Source organism: Cryptomeria japonica, chromosome 7 (genome assembly GCF_030272615.1).
Source record: "Cryptomeria japonica chromosome 7, Sugi_1.0, whole genome shotgun sequence".
NCBI lineage: Eukaryota > Viridiplantae > Streptophyta > Pinopsida > Cupressales > Cupressaceae > Cryptomeria > Cryptomeria japonica.
Window position 1 is genome coordinate 330,791,361 of NC_081411.1, and position 18,171 is coordinate 330,809,531.

Sequence of the window (18,171 nt, forward strand, 5' to 3'; positions counted from 1 at the left end):
TATTAAAATTGAATGAAATGGAGAATAAATCAATTTTTTCCTAATTTTATCTTAATTTTAGTTCAATTTCCTTTAAAACTGAGAGAAGCATCCAATAACATCAATTCACCTGGATTGTGCTTCCTCTTGGAAAATATTGACCGCTCATCATCATTTGATCTCAACCATTGGTTTCTTTCTAAATTTTCTATAAATTCACGCTCTCATCTCTCATTCAAGGATCCAGGAGAATATATTGTTATTATGTTGTTTTTGCTCTAGGTTCATTGAGAATTTGCATTGAGATATTCCATATTAGTTACTTCATATTTCTTAAATCATTTAGCTTAAATGTTCATATATTGCTTAAATCATATTAGATTAACCTTGCATATCTAGCTTAAATCTTTCATCCATTTAGCTCATACGCATGCTCATATAGATTTAAAAATCCTTCGTCTTGGTGTTGTCTAGTCACTAGATAGCTTATACAAATCTGAGAGCAATCTTATACTCATATCTTTCAGAAGGCAATGGGTCGACTTGTTATGGTTTTATTATCCATGCTTATATCTGTCTAACCATAAATGTAATGACTTAATTGAACTGTTGTGTATTCCAGATACAAATACAGGTCCACTTTTCCCACACACATTTTTTTGCGCCCACCGTGGGGCACAAAATTTAATACTTCAGCCTCAAAATCATTTTTTATCCTGAAGGTTTCATCCATACAATCTCCGTGAAATATTGTACGACTGGTATTATTGTATCGTACGACATTCTGTCGAAGTCTCTGTTTTATCGTAAGAACCAGTAAATGGACTCGTACAAAATTATGTTCTGAATATCTGATTTTGTCTTTTGTCGTTTCATGCTCAATTCTAACTCGTACGATAAAAGGCTTTTCTCATTTTACTCTGTGAGAATTATCATATGATGTTGTATTCTGTTGGGTTAAAACAAGTTTCATTCTGTAGGTTTTCCGTTCAATTTTGGTTACACTGACCGTAACCCTGAATTATCTTCTGTCTACTTGATATTTTCACAGCCTGACCAGTTTCTTGCAGGACGCTTGTCAAAGAATTTATCAATCAACATACGCCTGTCAAAGAATAAAAACAACATGACTACTGATGCATTGTTTTTGCAGGTTTCCTAAAGAGAATCAACCAAACATCGTGTATTTTTTTAATTCATTTTTAGGTACCTAACTTGCTATCTGGTTAAAGAACAAATTTGTATTTTGTGTTTTAAGAGAATTCTGAGAGGTGGAAAAGTATGCTCTTGTCTATATAGACAATCAGAAATCCTGACCCTTGAGGCATTTTCTTTAGGTTTGAGATTGCATATCTTTAGCAGGCCTACCCTCCCAAAGAGCTAATAACTCTTTAGCCATTACGATCGGTGAGAGGGGAACAACCCAAGTGGGAATGGCTAAACACTAAGTACTCCAACCCACCATTAAAAAATGTGATTGGATGAAAATCAAGTCAACGGCAATGCTCGGGAATAGCTCTCCTATGTACCTTCGGGTATATTAAACCTTGGTTTTCAAGGCTGGGAGACCTCTTAATTGAGTTTATATCTCGACGCATCAAACAGACCCCTTACTAGTTCCAATTCAAATTAGAAGCTACCTGGTTCACCTCTGAAAGGTTGATATTCTTTGTGCAAGAGAGATAGTAACTCTCCCAAGACACTTGTCATATCGTGCACCCATTAGCGTTCGAAGTCGGCTAATACAGCATTGAGAATCCATTGTGTGACACTCAGCGGTCATATTCTGATTAGCTATTGGGTGTGTACCTAAGTCAGAAAGCAAAGGTTTTCTTCTCTAAGCCAACTTCCATAGGGTTTGTGTGTTGTGATTGAATTATTATATATCTTGTGTGTTTTCTATGTTTCATCCCTGAAACTGAAACTGGAATACCAAAAATGGAGAAAACAATACCAAATAACTCAATGATAAACTTTGTCAGTGTCAAAAACTAGTCCCTATCGGTCATTGAAAATCAGTCCTATATCAAAAATTGGTCCTCGTCAGTCAGTGAAAACTCAGTCCGCCTCAAAACTGATCATACTCAGTCATTGAAAACTCGGAATTTAACCTCTATCCAGACACAATCGTATGAGTCTTCTATTTTATCGTCCTACTTCATATTTTGTGTTGTACGATATCCCATCAGTCCTAATAGTCTGTCGTTTGAGTCTGCATTCTATGTCGTGCGACACCTAATTATCTATCATCCTATTTAGGGAACTGTCATTTTATCCTACCTTCTGTGTCATACGATAAATCATTTCATTGAACAGATTGTCATTTCAGACATACCCATCTGTCGTACGGTCTTAGATAGCAAATCGTATGAAATAGTATTGTCATTTTCCTGAAGCTATTACATTGTCGTCTGGTCCTGAAAAACCTGTTGTACAAATCTCTGATTTTGTCAGTCCCGAACACTCAAAGTTGCCTAAAACAGTCTACAATGAGCCTAAAACTGGTTATCATCCCCCTGAGCATAAACAACCTTGATAGTGTACCCCTGCAGTTGCGTTGCACAATTTTGTCAATCATCTCTAAGCTAGTTCAAGCAACATCTTATCAAACCTAAGTTAACTTAAATTACGTCTTACACAAGATAGATCATTCCTGAAACCAGACCAAATCTTAGTTACTTCACTCAATCACTACGTTAAACGAACAACTAGCTACAATTTGATCTTGACTTCTACAACACATCTAGCTCTTGGTCCCGTCGGTTGTAATGCCCATTCAAACCAAAAGTTCTCACAACAAAATAGATAAAGGAAAAGAAACTCTCTTTTCATCAAATGGCAATCCATTCTTTGTAGAAAACCTCATCCCAAATAGACCGTCATCGTTACAAATACCAGTTTACGATCTACCAATCTTTGGTTAGCCCCTATCTCCCACCATGTCTGGAGAAAGGCAAGAAACACAAGCTGCTAAACACAAAACTTATGATGACATCAATATCCATGATACCAACAGTGATTCCTCATCAAGTGAATCTTAAGCCTTTGAATCTCCAGAAAAAGATATCCATAAATGTCAAAAGGATAAAGATTTTCAAAAAATGATGAAGGTTATCATGGCTAGAGAAAAAGAAGATTGTTTCCTAGAACTAGCAAAATAAGGTTCTAAGCTTCCTACTAGTTATGATGTGGAAACCCTCATCACTAAAGAGGAAGAGACACCCTTGGGAATGCTAAACAAACAATTACAAGCGTTGCAAACCGAGATCACAAAACTGAAAAACAAACATAAATCACCAAAACAATATTCTCTAGACACGATATGCCCATTCCCATTTAACAAAAACCTTTACATGCCTCCATTTCTCTCAAACATAGAAATGCCTAAGTTTTACAAATATAATGGGAATATAGATCCTCAAGATCATATCAGCGAATTTTGTGCTTTATGTATGGAGTTCATGCACGACCAAACGTATCTCATGCACCTTTTCCCGAGAAGTTTAGGGGGCAAGCTATGGAATCGTTCTCAAGTCTACCTGTGGGAATAAAAAAAATTGAATAATTAATCCAACAATTTCTACAACAATACTCCTATAACATTCGTCACCTAGTCACTATGATAGAGCTTTGCAATACCAAACAAAAAATAGGAGAACACTTTCTCACTTTTCTCCAACGATGGAGAAAGATGTTCTCTAGATATTCATGAACAATTCCAGATTTTGAGAAAATGGATATCTTTGTTAACAACTTAATCCTTGAATTGAAATACAACGTCCAAATGCAAGTACATCCTTCATTCAAAAAAATGATAGATAATGCCCTCAAAATAGAAGATGTGCTTATAAAAAAGGGAGATATATCACTTTGGAAAGAAACATCACAAGGCTCTAGTTCTAAAGAAAAAAACAAATACTAGAAGTATGGAAAAGATAACAACAGAAATGTTTTTTAATGATGGAGTGATAGACAATGTTAAAGCAAAAACAAAATCCACAATATTTAACTTGGCTAGTCGCACACAAGCACTCAAGGCAGTTGAAAATGCAGCAAAAAATCCGCCAAAAAATGAAGAGAATGGTTTAAAGAGAAACCTTGGCTTTCAAATCCTAAGCGTGAGTTTACTCCTCTAGATGAATCATATGAATCAGATTTTAAAAATTTATTCACAAATGATTTGATAACATTTCCAGACAATTCTAGACCATATGATCCAGAAATTAAACCCAAATGGTGGAGAGAACGAATACTGTTACTACCATCAGAACAAGGGACAACATGAACAACTGCATGAAACTCTAACATAAAATTCAAGATCTCATCGACACTGGCAAGATCGTTGTTGGAAATCATGTGATGAATGCTGATCATAAGGCCTTTAAAGATCCCTTACCGACTTATGAACAAGGAGATTCCTCAAAATCCAAGGGAGGTGCTAGAGTCAATTATACCTACACTAACAACGACAATGTGATCAACATGATTGAATATTCTCAACCTGAATATTGCAATGTGATCATAATTACAGATAAACAAAATCAAGCACAAACTGTTAATGTTGTGACCTGCGCTCAAAAGAAGGTTACTCTCCAAGGAGCTAGTTCCTCAACTTTTGCTCAAACAACATCAAACCTACCTACTCCTTCAAATAGACAAACAGACACAATCACGGCCAAATCAAAATAGTTGGCTTCATCATCCTCTCCTGGTTATAGTATTATTAAACAATTGAAAAGAACTAACGCTCAAATCTCCATTTTGGAACTGCTTAAGATCTCTTCTGCTCATAGAGAGATCTTAAACAAGGCTTTGCTCACCACTAGTGTCTAGTGTCCCTAAAGATTTAGACATAGATCGGTTTCAATCTATGGTGGGTCACCTGACTTCACCTCATTACCTCACTTTCTCTTAAGAAGATGATAACTCGCTGAGTCACCCGCATAACCAGCCATTACACATCAAAGCTATGATCCATAAACACTGAGTTAAACATGTTTTGATAAATGGAGGCGTTGGGTTGAATATATGTACTTACAATCTACTGACACAGTTGAGATATTCTAAAAACATTATTGATCCAACAAAGAAAATAACAATCAAAGCTTATGATGAAGAAGAAAGAACCTCTAAAGGTTTGGTACTATTACCAATCAGGGTAGGACCTGTAGAAAGAGATGTCATTTTTCAAGTCCTTGACCTTCCTCTTTCATATAGCATCTTACTAGGCAGGCCATGGATTCATGAAATGAAAGTAGTACCATCTACATATCATCAGTGCTTGAAATTTCCTTATAATGGAGTTGAAGTCAGTATTCCTGCTGATACAAGCTATACCTACAATGCATTAACACAGAGTGGTGATGCTTTTGTTCCTCATAATAGAGCACCCTCTACAGTTGAAAGTTTGGAATCTTTACTAAAAGATTTAGAGAAGAAATTAAAAATCACAAACACTGGCATGGATGGCTACAAGATAAAGCATGTAATCTCACTAATGTCTCTTCCTCCATCACCAAGACAGTCGAGAAAACCATCAAAGGTTATGAAGCCACAAATTTTAACTCCAAAAGTCATTTATGATGGTCTCTTTATACAGTCCTCTACTTCCCTTGCAGATGAAATAGAAGAGGATGTTGCTCTCAAATGGCTTTTCAAAGAAGATAGCACAAACAAAGAAATACGACATTGTGAGGTTTCCCCGACACAATATGGTTCAGGCTATAAGATGCTTCAATGCATGGGATATTCAGGTACTGGTCCTCAAGGCAAGCGTCAGGAAGGTATTGTTAAGTCTGCAAATGATAAAGTTGGATTGGAATACGATCCAAGAAAGTCATCAGATCAGAAACGTACTCCTCACCATCAACCTAAGTGGAGGAAAAAGGTACTACCTTCAACACCATAGGATATTAATACTCAACAAACTCAGGACAAGTGTGACGATGAACAAGAAGAATTGCCAACCCAGAGAGAGGAAGCATATGGTAATCTAGTTCCAATCGTATCAGCTATAACACTACAGAAAGTAGAACTGCTAGAGGATATAAGAGAAGAAGTATACAAGATCAGAGAATTGTTTGCACCACTGAACATTTTGGTCACATATACTGGCAGACAACAAGTAGAGGATTCAGAACCTGGTCCAATTGAGTATGAATGGGGTCTAGATCATCTCTCAGATACATCTACTACAGGAACCCCCGAAGAATCTAGTGATATCACAGATGATGCACAAGAGTTGATACGCTTAAAAATGAAAAAGGAAATAGAATAAATCAAACTAAAAAGACAAGAAGACTATGAACAACAGCTGGAGGAAGAAAGGACACAAGAAATTTCTTCACCTACTAATTCTCCCACTAATGAGATAGGACAAATTGGGTATGGAACTACAAAAGAAGAATTAGAACCTATAGAATCAGGACCAGTCATTAGTCCAGAGGAAGCTGAATGGAACAGATGATGGGGATTAACAGAACCATCAAGGTTATGTCCACAAGTGTGTCAAATACAAGTGATCAATGAACCAAATCATGAAGGAACTTGCAGCATCAAAGATGTAGGTATTGATACTATATATACTTTTAATAAACCACTTGAAGACGAGTCGGAAACTTCATCTTATGACTCTAATAACTCAGATAGAGGCTCTATTTATAACAACTGTAGCGTCCTAAAATTGCGACACTTGCAATTTCGACTGCATTTCGGTCTTCACGATGGTGACGCAACACGCAACCTGAATGGAGACCCCGAAACTTGCTCACGACACTAAAAACTGCATTTTTCAAGCACCCTGGCCTGAACCTCCTTGCACCCTACTATCCTGGGAGGTGGGACCAGAGTGCCCAGCGCCCTGGTCCCTGGGTCCTATTTTGGGCCCGGTCTCCTAAGGGGTCTCGGGTCTTTTTGTTTGCAATTTGGAAATTAACTTTCCTGGTCGGCCTAAGGTCGGGAAAATCAGTCTATCAGCCCTAATTGACAAGTATATAAACTACATTTTCTCTCTCATTTGGGGAGAGGAAGAGGATATAGGTAAAAGCGTGGAAATTATACTCAAGCATTCAAGCATTCAAGCATTCCTTCAAGCAATTGATCATTTCAAGTCTCCATTCAAGGCTAAGTGTTGCATTCAAGTCAAGGATCCAACCATTGAAGAGGAGATCACATACTACATGCTACAACATACAACATACAACATCTATACCTTCGCACATAAGGATACAAACATCCTTAGAACAAGGTATTAGTACTTGTTTTACAGTCATTTACATTTACAGCTCTTGCTCATTTCTTGGTTAATTCCAAAACTGGGGTTTGACCTAAAGGCAAGCCCCTAATCCCTAACCCCCCAATCGTCTTCACTCTTTTGTGTGTAGGTTGCAGGTACGCGGCTGAAATTGAAGATCTGGAATCCTTGTGCAGAGACGAACAGATCCCCCTTCGTTTCGCGGATTTTTCGGAGGACCGTGGCGCCGGGCACCCTCGTCCCGACAACTTTTGCTCAAATTTGCAGGACATCGCCGTATCGACATTTTACTGCTAATTCCAGGTCCGCAGCTTCATACTGTATTCCTATCTCAGTTTATAAGCGAATCTTTATCACTTTCTATGCATGCTTAGCTTAATTCTTCTATCAACATTCTTTACAAAAGAGGGTAGCCTTGCTGTCTTAACCCTTGAAACACATTTAGCATCCAATCTTGCATCCCGTGGGATTGGATCTTGTGGGTTTCAACCCCTCTTTTGAATGTAAAGTCTCTCCCCTAAGTGAAAACCATTGAATCCTAGCGAACCTCCCTTCTCTCTCCTCGGAGTTGGAAGAGGGGAGAACAACTAGGGTTCGATCGCGATTTTCCGCTTTACAACAACAACTATTTAACAACACATTATGATTACTCTATCATGAATGTTGAGATGTTGTCTGTTGACCCTATTACTATCACACCATAGTATGTAGTCCAGTCTGAAGTAGGGGACAATACTAGAAGTAGGTCGGTTGGGTTAGATCCAATAAATACTAACATAAATTTCAATAATCATGTTGTAACTCTTCCTGGTCTCACAGAACCTACGCAAGGTAGTCTTCTGGAACTCAACTGGTCGGTCCAAAGTCATGATGATAGTACTGTGAACTCCATTGAACCTATTCAAACTTTATCTTTGATACTTCCTAAACTGATTGACTATACTCTTTATAACCAACCTTTGAATATACCCACCTTCGCCAATGACTACACACTATCCTGCTCCCTTAATGCAATAGAACCAATGAACTCTTCCACCAGTGACAAAAGAGAGAAAATGATTGAAACAGACATCAAGTATCTTAGTCACAAAAATCAAAAAATCATAAAAATAAGAGATATGATGGCGAAAACCACATTGTGGCAGTGTCAGAATCAAAAATAGTAAAAATAAAGGACGTACCTAAAGGTGAAAACCTCTCTAAGGCACCTGAAGGTGAGATACTTGATATGCTGCCAAGTCACTTCCAACAAAGGTCTTTGATATTGATTGAACCAACTCAACCAATCAATATTGGAAGTCAACAAACACCACATATCATTCATCTAGCTCAATCACTATCAGCAGAAGAGTTAAAAGATTTCAGCAACCTCTTTTCAGAAAAGAAGATCAACTCTGCCTGGACATACTCTGATATGCCAGAACTAGATCTTGATCTCATCATGCATCATCTCTCTATTACACCAGGAGTTAAACTAGTCAAGTAAAAATTGTTAGGTCCTGGAGACAACTGAGAGGGGGGGTGAATCAGTTGTCAAATAAATTCAAACCAAAAACAACTTAACCAACCTTAATGCTTAATACCGGTAAACCAAACTTTATGTCGATAGATAGTTTATTAGTTAATATCAGTATCAGTAAATATTAATGCATGAAACAGAAAGATAATAACATCCACAACACATAACACCAATATTTATACGTGGAAACCCTGTAAGGGGAAAAACCACAGTGGGAAACCTTACCCACAATCAGATGATACTACTGTAGATAGTATGTGTATACAAATGGGGTCTGCACATGCAGAAAGGCCAAGAGCCTAGAGCTCACTTCTCAAACACAAATAGGAGTCACACTGACTACAATTGGATGGTTAAATCCAATGATAATGTACTGCTCAAAATAGCATATTTCTATGTTGGATTCAGCACCGGTTCAGTTTCGATATGCCTTCTCAAAAACCTTGCTTCACCTTAAATGATGTCTATGTATATAGCTCTTCTTATTTTTGCATATACCTTCTTTTGATTCTTCTCACAATCACCTTATTGATCTTACAAATAAGATCTTACATATATACCATAACCTAAGAGCAATTTTAGTAGGTCGGCTCTAAGAGATATTACAATAAGAACATTTTACAAGTAAATCAATAACAGATGCAATAACCGATTTAACATGTCGGCTTAATGTATTTACAACAACAATAAATCATTTCCAAAGCGTGTCATGTTGATCTGGAAAAGATAAGCCTGTTGGTGCATAACCTGGACCTATTTGCCGGTAACAGCAAATATGAAAACACAAATATACCAATGAACAAATCTCCAAGACAAAGTGTCCAAACGATGTCTTCAACATAACCTGGTGTTTTCCATATCATTCCAAGTGTCGGTGAACATTATATCCTGACAGTTTACCAAATACCGGTGACTGTGCATAAGTCACTTGCTTGCCGATGAACATTATCAATCCTTCAAAGTGCCAGAGTTGATAAGTGTTGATAGGTGTTGACATCAATGACAAAACCATACCAAAATACCAACAATCTCCCCCTTTGGCATTGATGGAAACACAAGATGGAAAAACCATCAAAGTGGCAAAACAGAAATGCCAAATACCAAAAACCAACAATCTCCCAAAAGAGATCATAACAAGAAATCAAAATTCAGATATAGAGAGTAATCAATCATCTCAAAATAACAATCTCTCCCCCAATGAATAATCTCTCCCCAAAATATAATGTGTTTTTCCATAGATATCTCTCCCCCTTTGACATAAAATGACAAAGCAATACAAAACTAAGTTTAAATACAAAATACCAACCAATTCAGTATACCAACTACTCCCCCTGAGAAGTAGTTTTACTCATCAAAGTCGGAATAAAAGATTTCTTTGTTAGTTCTGTGGGTTGCTGACAAACATCAACTGTCTAAGTCTCTACCGGTGGGGGTATGACCCCAGGCTAGTCTTTGAGATATTCAAAGGTCTCCTTAGGCAAAGGCTTAGTGAAAATATCTGCAATCTGCTCCTTAGTATTCACATAAACCAGTTTTACTTCTTTTGCTTCAACATTCTCTTTCAGAAATTTCAATTTGATAGAAACATATTTAGTTTTAGAATGTAGTATCGGATTCTTAGATATATCAATTGCTACAGTGTTATCACAATAGATAGTTATAGGTTCCTTGCATTTTACCTTTATGTCCTTCAACATTTTCTTAAGCCATAATACCTGTGTACAGTTAGTTGCTGCTGCAACATATTCTGATTCTACTTTTGATAAAGATGTACAACTTTGTTTCTTACTCAACCAAGAAATTAATCTGCTTCCAAGAAAAAATGCTCTGCTGGTGGTTCTTTTTCTGTCATCCACATCTCCTACCCAATTTGCATCTATGTATGCACATAATTCAAAGTTTTCATCTCTAGGATACCATAAACCAAGATTTGTAGTTCCTTGTAAGTACCGGAAAATCCTTTTTACTGCTAATTCATGATTTTCTCTAGGATTACTCTGAAATCTTGAAACAATACATACTGCATTCATAATATTAGGTCTTGTTTGTGTCAAATACAGTAGGCCTCCTATCATAGACTTGTATCTAGTCGGATTAACAGGTGTAGATTCATCCCTTAGTGATAATTTGTCATTTGTAGTCATAGGTGTTCTTACCGGTTTAGAGTTCTCCATCCCAAATTTCTTTAGTAACTCCTTCAAGTACTTGGATTGACTCAAGAATATACCTTTATCAGTCTATGAAATTTGCAATCTAAAAAGAATTTTATTTCTCCAATCATAGACATTTCAAATTCTTATTGCATTTTAATAGAAAAGTCTTTACATAATCCATCTTCTCCTCCAAAGATTATATCATCAACAAAAACTTCTATAACCAAGATGTCATCATTAGTCACTTTATAGTATAAGTTACTATCAGCATTTCCTTTAGAAAAACCAATCTTCAAAAGATATTTATCCAATCTAGCATACCAAGCTCTTGGAGCTTGCTTCAACCCATACAAAGCTTTCCTTAACCTGCAAACCATATCTTTGTTATCTGTCAAAGAAAATCCATCAGGTTGCTCAATGTAAACTTCTTCTTCAATATCTCCATTTAGAAATGTACATTTAATATCCATTTGATATACTTTGTAGTTCTTGTGTGTTGCAAAAGCCAAGAATAATCTAATTGCCTCAATTCTAGCTACCGGTGCAAAGGTTTCATTATAATCAACTCCTTCTTTCTGAGAATATCCCTTACACACTAGTCTTGCTTTATTTCTGATTACTTTACCATCTTCATTAAGTTTGTTTCTGAATACCCATTTTGTTCCAATCACATTTTTGTCTTTAGGTCGGGGAACTAATATCCATGTGTTATTCTTCTCAATTTGTTCTAGTTCCTTGTCCATAGCTTTAATCTAGTATTTATCTTCACATGCCTCATTAATTGGTGATGGTTCAATTTGAGAAATAATACATACCTCTTCATTTTCCAATCTTCCTCTTCTCATAACTCCTTTATACTTGTTTCCAATTATCTGATCTTCAGAGTGATTCAGTCTTACATACCAGGGTGTCTTTGTTTGTTGTTGTTCCTCAGTTTCAGTGGAATTGTCAGATGATACTGGTGTAACGGGATCTTCATTTTGTACCGGTGGGTTCAATGTGGGTTCATTTGTCAGTATTTTTGTTGTCGGTTCAGAGTCTATATACCTTGAAGTTCCTCTAAATTGTTCATCAATCTTCACATTTGTACTCTCAACAATTTTTTGCAATCTTTTGTTAAAACATCTATACGCTTTGCTCTTAGATGAATAACCAAGAAATATTCCTTCATCACTTCTAGGATCAAATTTGCCAATATACTCATCTCTTCTAATATAGCATTTACTTCCAAATATTCTAAAATATTTAAGAGTGGGAGTAATACCAAACCATAGTTCATGAGGGGTCTTACCGGTTTCACCTTTGATGTGAAATTTGTTGAATGTATAGACCATTGTGCTAACTGCCTCTCTCCAATATAAATGTGGTAGATTTTCTTCAGATAGCATACTTCTAGCTGCATCCAAGATAGTTATGTTTTTCCTTTCTACAACTCCATTTTGTTGTGGTGTCCGGGGTGCTGATAATTGTCTTCTGATTCCATTCGCTTCATAGAATGCATTAAATTCCTTAGATGTAAATTCACCTCCTTGATCTGATCTCAGACATTTGATGTTCTTAAAAGTTTCATTCTCTACCATTGCTTTGAATAGTTTGAACTTCCCAAGTGCAACTGATTTTTCTCTGAGAAAAGTAACCCAACACATTCTAGAATAGTCATCAATGATTAGCATGAAACATCTATCACCTTGCAAGCTTTTAGTTCTAGCTGGACCACATAAATCAGTATGAATTAAGTCAAGAGCATTATTGGATTTTTCTATAATACTTTTAAAAGATGCTCTAACTTGTTTTCCAAATTGACATTCCTTACATACCGGATTGTGAGGTTTAACAATCTTAGGTAAATCTCTAATTGCGTTAGTAGTACTGATTTTTACCATGCAATCAAAATTTACATGATAGGGTCTCTTATGCCATAGCCAAATTTCATCAATATGTGCAATCAAACATGTCTTTTCACTATTATTCAAATGAAAGATGTTGCCTCTGGTTTGATTATCGGTTGCAATTTCCAAACCAGTTTTGTTCATGATTTTGCATTTTCCATTTTTGAATTGTAACTGAAATCCTTTTTCAACTAATTGACCAACACTCAAAAGATTATGCTTTAAACCTTCTACATAGTAGACATTGTCAGTATTATGCTTACCATCAAGAGATATAGTACCTTTTCCTTTTATCAAACAAGCTTTGTCATCTCCAAATCTTACCAAACCTCCATTATATTCCTAAAAGTTCAAGAATTTGCCTTTATCACCAGTCATGTGATGTGAACATCCTGAAACAATGATCCATTCATCCTTAACTTCAACTTTAGCTGCCATGGCCTGCTCTACCGGTTGAACAGTAGGTGTTGGTTGATCTTCTGTTATAGCAATAGAAACCCATCCATTTTCTGTTGGATCTTCATCAGAATCATTAGTGACTCCTTCATCAGCAAGATAACAAGATTTATCTTTGTTCTTCTTAAATTTGTATCTTTGATATTCAGGATTAGGCTTGTATGTTCTTCTAGCTTCTTCTCTTAGTCTAGCATGTCTATCAGGGCATCTTGAAGCCATATGACCAATCTTATTACAGTTAAAACATTTAAAGGGTGCTTTACCTTCATGCTTACTTCCAACTGGACCTTTAGGCATTTTTCTTGCAAATAGTGCTTCAAGTTCTTCAAGTTCTTCATTTTCTCTCCTTCTTTCTTCAAGTTCTCTTGCATAAAAGGCTTTCCAATCAGATTTGTCAAAAGATGGTGCAGATGATGTTGATGCGTTAAAAGCTAAGTATGTCTTTATAGTAGCAACACGACCAAATTCCTCAATTTCAAAAGCTGAAAGTTTTCCAATCAATGTATCCCTAGTTACTGATGTATTAGGCATTGATCTCAACTCATTTATAGCAGTAACTTTCATTTTATATGTCGATGGCAATCCTCTTAAAACTTTTGAAACAATTTCATCTTCACTTAAGGTTCCTCCACAACATTTAATACCCAAAACAATTTCATTTACTCTTTCCATAAAAGCATAAATCCTTTCATCTTCTTCCATTTTCAGATTTTCATACCTAACCCAGAAGCTTTCAAGTTTTGCAATTTTGACTGTGGAATCTCCTTCATTCAATGATTCCAAATTATCCCAAATATCTTTAGCAGTTGATCTATCTGATAATCCCATAATTTGTTGATCTGATAATGCGCTCAAAAGTGCTTCTCTTGCTTTGCAATCATTTTCCTCATCTTTAGCCAAGTTTGGTGGATTAGGCTGACTTTGAGTAGGAGCAATGTACCATTCTTTGTAACATCCCAGATGTCCTTTCCAATGCAATTCAGATGTGTCTCCATTCTGATCTTCCATATGCCATAGTCGGTTCCATCAAGTTTAGGACTGTCCTTCCTGAAATAGTTTGTACACATTGGATCTCCTCAAGCTGTTAAACTTCTGCAAAAAGAGGACTAGGCTCTTATACCAATTGTTAGGTCCTGGAGACAACTGAGAGGGGGGGTGAATCAGTTGTCAAATAAATTCAAACCAAAAACAACTTAACCAACCTTAATGCTTAATATCGGTAAACCAAACTTTATGTCGGTAGACAGTTTATCAATTAATATCAGTACCAATAAAGATTAATGCATGAAACAAAAATTTAATAACATCCACAACACATTACACCAATATTTGTACGTGGAAACCCTGTAAGGGGGAAAACCATGGTGGGAAACCTTACCCACAATCAGGTGATACTACTGCAGATAGTATGTGTATACAAATGGGGTCTGTACATGCAAAAAGGCCAAGCGCCTAGAGCTCACTGCTCAAACACAAATAGGAGTCACACTGACTACAATTGGATGATTAAATCCAATAATAATGTACTGCTCAAAATAGCATATTTCTATGTTGGATTCAGTACCGGTTCAGTTTTGATATGCCTTCTCAAAAACCTTGCTTCACCTTAAATGATGTCTCTGTGTATAGCTCTACTTATTTTTGCATATACCTTCTTCTAATTCTTCTCACAATCACCTTATCGATCTTACAAATAAGATCTTACATATATACCATAACCTAAGAGCAATTTTAGTAGGTCGGCTCTAAGAGATATTACAATAAGAACATTTTACAAGTAAATCAATAACCGATGCAATAACTAATTTAACATGTCGGCTTAATGCATTTACAACAACAATAAATCATTTCCAAATCGGGTCATGCTGATCTGGAAAAGATAAGCCTGGTAGTGCATAACCTAGACCTATTTGCCAGTAATAGTAAATATGCAAACACAAATATACCAATGAACAAATCTCCAAGACAAAGTGTCCAAACGATGTCTTCAACATAACCAAGTGTTTTCCATATCATTCCAAGTGTCGGTGAACATTATATCCTGTCGGTTTACCAGATACCGGTGACTGTTCATAAGTCACTTGCTTGCTGGTGAACATTGTCAATCCTTCAAAGTGTCAGAGTTGACAAGTGTTGATAGGTGTTGACATCAATGACAAAACCATATCAAAATACCAACAAAAACTTTGTAAGATGCATCCTCGTGTGGCACTTCTATTCAAGGCTGAGCTAGAAAAATTGCTAAAAGTTGGATTTATCAGAGCTATAGACTATGCAGAATGGATATCAAACATAGTACCTGTATCAAAGGAAGACAAATCTATTAGAGTTTGCACAGACTTCAGAGATCTCAACAAAGCATGTCCGAAAGACTATTTTCCATTGCCCAACATTGATATGATAGTAGATATGACTACTAGATATGAGATGTACTCATTAATGGATGGATTCTCTGGTTACAATCAGATCAAGATAGCTCATGAGGATCAAGAAAAGATAGCCTTTACATGTGCATGGGGAACCTTCTACTGGAATGTCATGCCATTCGGACTAAAGAATGCAGGAGAAACTTACCAAAGAGAAGTAACCACTATCTTCCACGATATGATGCACAAAAACATGGAAGATTATGTTGATGACACCGTAGTAAAAACTATGAAGAAATCTATGCATATTCAAGAACTAGGCCTCATACTAGATAGAATGGAAAGATTCAAGCTCTGGCTAAATCCTAAAAAGTGTGCACTTGGAGTAACATCAGGAAAATTGCTTGATTACATAATTTCAAAGAAAGGAATTCAAGTTGAACCTAAAAAGGTCCAAGCTATAATGGAAATGCCTCCACCCAAGAATATCAGTCAAATGAGAAGTTTACAGGGTCGTCTTCAATCAATAAGGTGCTTTATATCTTAGCTAGCAGACAAATCTCAACACTTCACAAAGGTATTAAGGAAAGGAGTTCAATACAACTGGGATAAATATTGTGAACAACATTTAAAACAAATCAAAGATTATCTTTCTAATCCACCCATATTGATGCCACCGAATTCAAGGTAAGTCATTGATTCTATACATATCAGCTATAGATACTTCACTGGGGGCACTTCTCGCACAACAGGATGAGAATAAAAAGTAAAGAGCCATATATTATATTAGTAGAACATTGGTGTCTTGTGAAATGAACTGTACAATCATAGAAAAGGCATGCCTGGCATTAGTCTTTGTATTACAAAAATTAAGACAATACATGTTAGCACACTCTATTAAGCTAGTGGCTAAGATTGATCCACTCAAATATCTTCTTAGCAAAGAAACGCTCATAGGAAGACTGGCTAAATGGGTCATGGTTCTTACAGAATTTGATATTGAATATGTGGAACGTAAAGCCATCAAAGGACAGGTTATTGCATACTAACTTGTTGATGCTCCACTTGAAGATAGTCAACCTCTGCATATAGAATTTTTGGATGAGTCAATCATGCACCTTACTCAACAATCATGGAAGATGTTCTTTGATGTGTCTTTCACTCAACATGGTTTTGGTGTCGGAATACTTTTTATTACTCCTCAAAAATATTCAATCCCAAAAGCTTACAAGATTATTTTCCCTTGCACAAACAACATTGCAGAATATGAAGCTTTGGTAAATGGGATCAAGCTGGCCATCGAGTGGAAGATTGTTGAATTACACATCTATGGAGATTCTCAACTTATTATCAACCAAATCAATGATCTATATCAAACAAGAGATGAGACACCAATGCCTTATAAGAGAATGGTGGATGATCTCAAGAAATACTTTACCTTTGTATCATTTCAGCAGATCCCTAGATCATTAAATAGAGCAATGGATGCAATGGCCACCTTGGCATCTATACCACAGCTACAGGAATCTAATTTTTGCTTTCAATTCCTGGCGGAAGAGTTACATTATCATGCCTATGATTCTCCCAAGTCCCAGATGGTTTGTTCTATTATTGGACATGACTCATCTCGCTATAGACACATCTACTCTTACCTGTGTGACCAAGTTGTCCCTGCTAATCTTTCCCAAAATGAAAAAAGGAACCTAATCCGAAATGTGTCACGGTATGTCATCATTGCTAACTACCTATTTAGGCAAGGTTTAGATAGTACTTTGCTTAGATGCCTAGAAATTGAGGAGTCTCAACGCGCATTATCTGAGGTTCATGAAGGTGTTTGTGGATCCCATTCGAACAGTCTAACTTTAGCACTAAAACTACTAAGGGTTGGCTACTACTGGCTAGACATGGAGAAAGAAGCTATAAAATTTGTTAAAACCTGTGAAAAGTATCAGCTACATGGGAACCTTATACATGCTCCAGCAAGGGATCTCATACCCTTTGTTACACACTGGCCCTTTCAACAGTGGGCATTTGATCTAATTGGCCAAATATATCCTGCATCATCTAACGGACACAAGTTTATCATAACTACCACCGAGTACTTCACTAAGTGGGTAGACTCATCAAAGCAACCGGTAAACAAGTAGCTCTATTCATCCTTAATTATATCATCTACAGGTATGGTATGCCTTCATCCATTATAACTTACAATGGAGGACAATTCAAGAACAAAGATCTAAATGAACTCTATGAAAAGTTCAAAATAAAACAACACTGGTCATCTGTGTACTACCCTCAAGGTAATGGACAAGCCGATGTATCTAACAAGAATCTATTGACTATTTTACACAGAACAATAAATAAATCTAGAAAGGATTGGCATCTGCAGCTCAATCCTACCATGTGAGCTTATAGAATAAGTATCAGAACACCTACTGGGCCTACACCTTTTTCTTTTGTGTATGGGTCCGAAGCAGTATAACCTACTGAAGTGGAAATACCATCTCTAAGAGTTTCTTTGCAAGGTCTTGTCACTGATGAAGACTACAGAATAGCT